General features: G+C 48.4%; 1 pseudogene across 1 annotated transcript in view; it reads left to right on the top strand.

The window, feature by feature from the left end:
- Positions 1 to 6,516, top strand: part of LOC147007426 (dynein axonemal heavy chain 17-like) — a 29,355-nt pseudogene extending 22,839 nt beyond the window's left edge. Inside the window, exons 15-19 of the transcript XR_015054197.1 lie at positions 819 to 1,010; positions 1,134 to 1,312; positions 3,368 to 3,550; positions 4,370 to 4,552; positions 5,309 to 6,516. The product of XR_015054197.1 is annotated as a dynein axonemal heavy chain 17-like (transcript). The remainder of the gene's footprint in view (positions 1 to 818; positions 1,011 to 1,133; positions 1,313 to 3,367; positions 3,551 to 4,369; positions 4,553 to 5,308) is intronic.
- Positions 6,517 to 6,576: the final 60 nt, after the last annotated feature.

Here is a 6,576-nt window from a genome sequence, read left to right on the forward strand (position 1 = left end):
CTGAGGCCTAAAGCTCGTGGCCTACATGCCTGAAGCCTGAGGCCTAAAGCTCGTGGCCTACATGCCTGAAGCCTAAGGCCTAAAGCTCGTGGCCTACATGCCTGAAGCCTGAGGCCTAAAGCTCGTGGCCTACATGCTGAAGCCTGAGGCCTAAAGCTCGTGGCCTACATGCCTGAAGCCTGAGGCCTAGAGCTCGTGGCCTGAAGCCTGAGGCCTAAAGCTCGTGGCCTACATGCCTGAGGCCTAAAGCTCGTGGCCTTCATGCCTGAAGGCTGAGGCCTAAAGCTCCTGGCCTACATGCCTGAAGCCTGAGGCCTAAAGCTTGTGGCCTACATGCCTGAAGCCTGAGGCCTAAAGCTCGTGGCCTATATGCTGAAGCCTGATGCCTAAAGCTCGTGGCCTGCATGCCTGAAGCCTGAGGCTCGTCGCCTTCACAATGGACGTGATCTGCAGACACTTGATCATTTCAACACTCGTTTCGGTCGTTTAAACTGAACGGGAAAGTTATCGGCCATGGCGACGGTGAACGTGAGACTTCCGAAGACGTCTTCAGACTCACCAGAGAAAGAAAATGGCGGACGGATGATTTTTTTTTCCGGCTCACAATCGCGGGCGGGGTCAGACTAGCCGTCCAACCAATGGGTGTTGAGCACGAGGCTTCAGACGCACGCACACAGCTTCATGACGTTTTAACGCCGTCGTGATTGTTTCATAGAGAGTTAATGTTATCAGAACGTGTCGATTCCCTCTAATTTTCGGTTTCGGACACGAGCACGGGGCTGTGTGACGATGGATGTGTATGTGCTGTGACCTCGCAGGACACCCTGGAGACGTGCTCCAAGGAGAACGAGTTCAAAGCGGTGCTTTTTGCCCTCTGCTACTTCCACGCCGTCGTGGCGGAACGGCGCAAGTTCGGCGCACAGGGCTGGAACCGCAGCTACCCCTTCAGCAACGGAGACCTGACCATCTCGGTCAACATCCTGCACAACTACCTGGAGAACAATACGAAGGTTGTCGCGTTTTTACAGTCGGACAATACGAGTGTGCACTTTGTGATCAAGGTCAACGTCGCTCAAAAACGATGCACGATGCCGGGTCGACGACTTTCGGCGAACGTTGTGCTCGCTTCCCAGGTGCCTTGGGATGACCTGCGCTATTTGTTTGGGGAAATAATGTACGGCGGACACATCACCGATGACCGAGACCGGCGCTTGTGCAAAACGTACTCGAAGAGTTCGTGCGGACCGAGATGCTCGACGGAGAATCGTTACTCGCTCCTGGGTTCCCCGTACCTCCAAACTCCGACTACAAGGCACGGTTGGTTGAACTCGTCTCACCTTTGTCAGGTTCAAAAAATTGTAGAAAATGATTTTTTTTTATTTTTAATTTTATTATTATTTTTAAAGATCTTGAGATAATTTAATTTTTTTAAGAGAATGTTTGAGCAGAGGGTTCCAGAAAGGAAGAGATTTCGCTGACGGTGACGTGGTTGAGCATATTCACAAAACTCCGACAAGCGGAGAGACGGAGTCGGTTGGAAACACAGTAACGATGCTCACGACGAGGATTCTTCTTCCTTTGGAATCCGTTCTTCCAGCCAGGATTTTCCGATCTCGGTATCCCAGATAATTGGAAAATGAGCTTGACCACGGTGTTTGTTTCACGTGACGCAGACACATCCAAGGAAGGTGTTACATCGCTCTTTATCCTTTACTCGAATTCGTCGACTGGTGTGTGTGTGTGTGTGTCTGTGTGTGTGTGTGTGTCTGTGTGTGTGTGTCTGTGTGTGTGTGTGTGTGTGTGTGTGTGTGTGTGTGTGTGTGTGTGTGTGTGTGTGTGTGTGTGTGTGTGTGTGTGTGTGTGTGTGTGTGTGTCGCGCTACTCCTCCGACTGCTCTGTGCCGATTACATCCATACCTGCTGCATCGGATCAGCATGAACCCAATTGGTGCACAGGGGTGTTTTTATCTTTGCTTGTTGTCTTGGGGAGAGGAAGGAGGAGGGGAGGGAGCAAATTGTCCATGTGAACGTGTATCATGTGGCGCCACCTCCAGGTGGGAGAGGGTATTACAAGTCTCCAGTATTCCTGTCCCCCACGTTTTCCAGTGCTGTGAGGTGTTTTTAATTCGAAGCAGAAAGTATTTTTTGGCTTTGTGCACGTAACGCGCGTGCTAATTTGTTTGTTTGTGTATTTTTGGGGAGCGATTGAGACAGCTGCCAGTTGCCTATACACCGCCCAAATGAAGGAACGTGTCAGAAGAACGCGTTGCACGCTTGGAACAAGATCGCCCGTCGGGCAGGTACTCCGCTCGTGTGTTATAAAAGTCTTTTCTGTGGTATAGCCTGCGGGCCTGTGGGGCAGGGCATGATGATGGGGGAGTGGTCGGCATGATCATCATGTCTGCCGGGGATATAAGGAGTGCGTGCCGCCTGAGGCGTCGTAGTGATGCCGTAGTCGCCACGGCTTGTGAGTTAACTGAGTACGTAATAAAGGAGAGTGGTGGGCAAAGCACGCCCGCGCTCCCGCTTGTGCAACACAGCCCGGCTCGACTGTTCCCCCGCTCGTGTCTGCCTGCTAAGCATCTCTACCACGACATTACATTTTCGACCCAAGAACCATGACGGACACCGGTTGCCTCTCACGTGTGAGCATGACAAAACAAAAATGTTTTCTTTACAAGAGGCTTTGCATTATTTATTTTCCAGCAGATCCTTGGCCAGAAAGAGTGAAATCCTTTGATTCCATGACGACCGGGGTTTTGTACGTTCATTCTCACCGTCTCGAGGATTCCATCCAAGCTTCTGGAGATACCGTGGGTTAAGGCTGTCACGTCTTTCTTGTCATTGATTTGTGAAAACGTCAAAGATTTTTCAGACTCAGGACGTTTCGGCGCTCGGGACACATTCTTGCCGGGCCGTCAGTTCAGACTTCAAATCCTTCCACACTTAAACTTTTCTCCGCACGGAAGGCACCGAAAGGACAGAATTTCGACGATTGCCATTTGTGGTTATTTTGTTACGTTTGCTGTTATTCACCGTTTACATTATTATTACTTAATGAACCATTTACTCAGGGATTGTAGCATCAGTTATGTTGTGTATAAACAACTTGCATTGGCACGGCTTGGAACAATGGGGAACATCTGATGGAGATAATGCACCAGGGAAGCAACCCATGTATTGTATTGTATTATCTGTGTAATAACAGCAATAATCCGTGTGATACCAATAATTTCGCTTTGTGCAAGCTGCATCGTTAGCTCGGTGAGCATGAGGAACGTTCAGGACCAAGTTATTGATGTCTTGATCTCTCGTGCGTTGTCGGTGATGATGAAGAACGTACAGTTTTGTCATTTCTGATTTCCCAGGGGTACCACGACTACGTGAGTGAGAATTTGCCCCCCGAAAGCCCCCAACTCTACGGGCTTCATTCCAATGCCGAGATCGGTTTTCTGACCGTGACCTCCAGCAAACTCTTCCGCACACTCCTCGAGCTGCAGCCGAGACAGGCCGAGGGTGGAGGTTCAGGAGATATTTCTCGACAGGAAAAGGCACACTTTCACCTCACTCACTCACTCACATGCAGGCTCTCACTCTTTTTTTTTAGGAAAGAGTAACAAATAATTTCTTGCCAAACCAGCTCATACAATCTTCATTTGCTTCAAGGTTCACAAAAGCCCGTTATTTATAAATATATAAAATATGGATACAAACAAACATGACATAATGGTGACCGAAGCTTTTCGTGCTGCACTCTTCAGGGTAAAAATCGCAGCAAGTGAAGGCGCGTGCTTTATACGCAGGTCTCAATTAGGTAGACGCCGATTGGATCATCCGTAATGACGTCACGGTTAATCCGAACATCACGGTTCAACCGTTATGGACCTTCAGGGAAACCCATCCCCCTCTCTCCAGGATGCGGTTGCAAACGTCAATCATCGACGAACTCTGCTCCAGCCAATGGGAGCTCGAGGTGAAGATGATGAGCCGACCAATGGGCGTTCGGATTAACCGTGACGTCATTACGGTTGAACCAATCAGCGTCTACCTTATTAAGACTTTGTATAAAGCACGCGCCTTCACTTCCTCCTTCACTTGCTGCGATTTTTTACCCTGAAGAGTGCAGCACGAAAAGCTTCGGTCACCATTATGTCGTGTTTGTTTGTATCCATATTAAAGTTCTGTCGTTCCAAACATCTGTTTAAATATACACACACACACACACACACACACACACACACACACACACACACACACACACACACACACACACACACACACACACACACACACACACACACACACAGAAAATGTGCCACTCACCTCCAAACACGAACATGATCTTAACACTGGGTCCTCGTCTCGCGCAGGTGAATGCCACACTGGAGGAAGTGTTGCAGAAACTTCCCGAGCCTTTCAACTTGGCCGAGTTGATGAGAAAGGCAGAGAAGCGAACTCCTTTCGTGGTCGTCGCCTATCAGGAATGTGAGGGCGTGAACCTGCTCACGAGAGAGATCCGAAGGTCACTGCAAGAACTGAAACTCGGCCTCAAGGTGCACGTGCCCTCGTTCGAACAGGACGGACGGTACTCGGCTCACAAATCTCTCGCGACTCCGTGAAGAAGGCCCATGATCCGTGCAGCAGTGGTTGGTGCAGCGATGGTCCCATTTGAGGGAACTCCACAACACGTGGATCTTGCAATTCCAGATTTTTTTTTTGGGGAGGAATGTCGAAACTAAGTGTGACGTGTCCAATTTGGATCTCAGAAATCAAATGTTTTGTCCCCATTTCTTCGACGCCAAGGAAGCGGACAATTTGAATCTGATCTTTTTTGTTCAAAAGTATTCGTCATCACATCCTGCTGGCACATGGGTTTTCAAAAACACGATCATCATCATTATCTGTGGTCGTTGTGGCCTTGTGTTGAGGAAACCGGACTGGCATCCCGGACGGGTTCAAAAGTTCAGGAATTTACACTGAAAATGACTTGAGAACAATGGGCCGACCGAACCGGCACATCCCCCCCTCCCTCCCCAAGTGTTCAAAGTCAACCAACAAAGGTCGCATTTAATTTCCTTTGGTCTGAGAGGGGTCTGCCAATCGTGAACGGACAATATTGAATAACGAAATATGATGTTGAACAATACAAATGTGCAAACGTGACGTAACAATGATTATCGACTGAGATTCATCGCTGTGTGCAACCAAGGTGCACCAAACAATGGTGGTTTTGTCCTCTCTGACCTTATTCCTCTGAATTCTGAACATCCTCAGGGTGATCTAACCATCTGCATCCTCTGCATCCTCAGGGTGAACTAACCATCACAACGGACATGGAGGAGTTGGAAACGGCCATCTTTTTTGCGCCGTGCCTGCGGCATGGACTCGTCGGGCCTATCCCTCCATGTTCAGCCTTTCTGTTTGGTACTCAGACCTGCTACTTCGCATACGGGTATGAGTTCACCAACACACATATTACATGAAGGAAGGATCAAAACGGACAAAAAACAAACAAACGATCAAACGTTGACACATGATCACCTGGTCTCGTTTGTGTTTTTTAGGCTCTCTTTTCATCTCTGGCTCACGGTTAAGGTGGCTGGCTTAAGATCTTAGGGTCTTGAGTTCGATGGATACCCTGTTGGCCCGTTGAAATAACACCAGGTAGGTTGACTCAGTCTGTCATCCTTCTGAGGTCGGTGAAATGAGCACTGGCGTGCTGGTCACAGGGGGCACTATATCAGCGGCACAGCCACGCGTCCATAAAATGATGAAGCCAAGCAGCCACAGGCTGCATGCGAAACAACAGCAACAACAATAGCATATCTGGCTCTCAATTTCTCTTCCACTTTATGTGGAATCAAGCAGAAGACCAAGAAAGAACATGAGGAAGAAGAACTTTGACGATTTTTTTTTCTTTACTACCTCTTCCATGAGCCTTGACTCTGCCCACAAACAAAAAGCACAGCAAGCCAGAGAGTTCCGAGAACACCTTACCCCACGCATCCTTGAGGAAAAGGACGTGGGAAGGGTCTTCTCAGCTCTTGGTTTGTGTTTCCGAGCACGATGTACATGTACTCCCCGACGAGGTGCCATTTTTGTCTGAATCTCGATGCACCCCAACGCTGAGGGAGCGACAGGCGCATGTGATTGGTCGCGGTGACGTACGAGTTTATCCAATGGAGTGCTGCCAAACGGAAGGGGGGTTTTAAAGTGCCAAGAAGGAGATTTTGTGTTCTACAGTTTTCAAGTAAATAATTAATTTGTAGAATAAGGAAGTTTCCCGCTGTTGACGCACCGTCTTTTACACCACCTTATTGAACACGTCACACTCGTGATTTGTACCTGTTGTTTGTGTCCTTTATGATGTCACCCAAAACATGAATTTTCCTGTTCGGAATGATCTTCAATGTTGACTGCCAGGACAGGTAGGCAGATTTTTAAAAAACAAAAAAGAAAACATTAATTACCTTCATCTGCGCATCGGAAAGAGATTCCGTACAATTTGCCAAATCCAGAGCCAAAGGACCGAGAAGCTGCAGGTTTGTGTTCCGATTCGTGTTCAAAATATCTCATT

Source organism: Eptatretus burgeri, unplaced genomic scaffold (assembly GCF_056783735.1).
Source record: "Eptatretus burgeri isolate ZD-2024b unplaced genomic scaffold, Ebu_testis_v1 Ebu_testis_scaffold_177, whole genome shotgun sequence".
Lineage (NCBI taxonomy): Eukaryota > Metazoa > Chordata > Myxini > Myxiniformes > Myxinidae > Eptatretus > Eptatretus burgeri.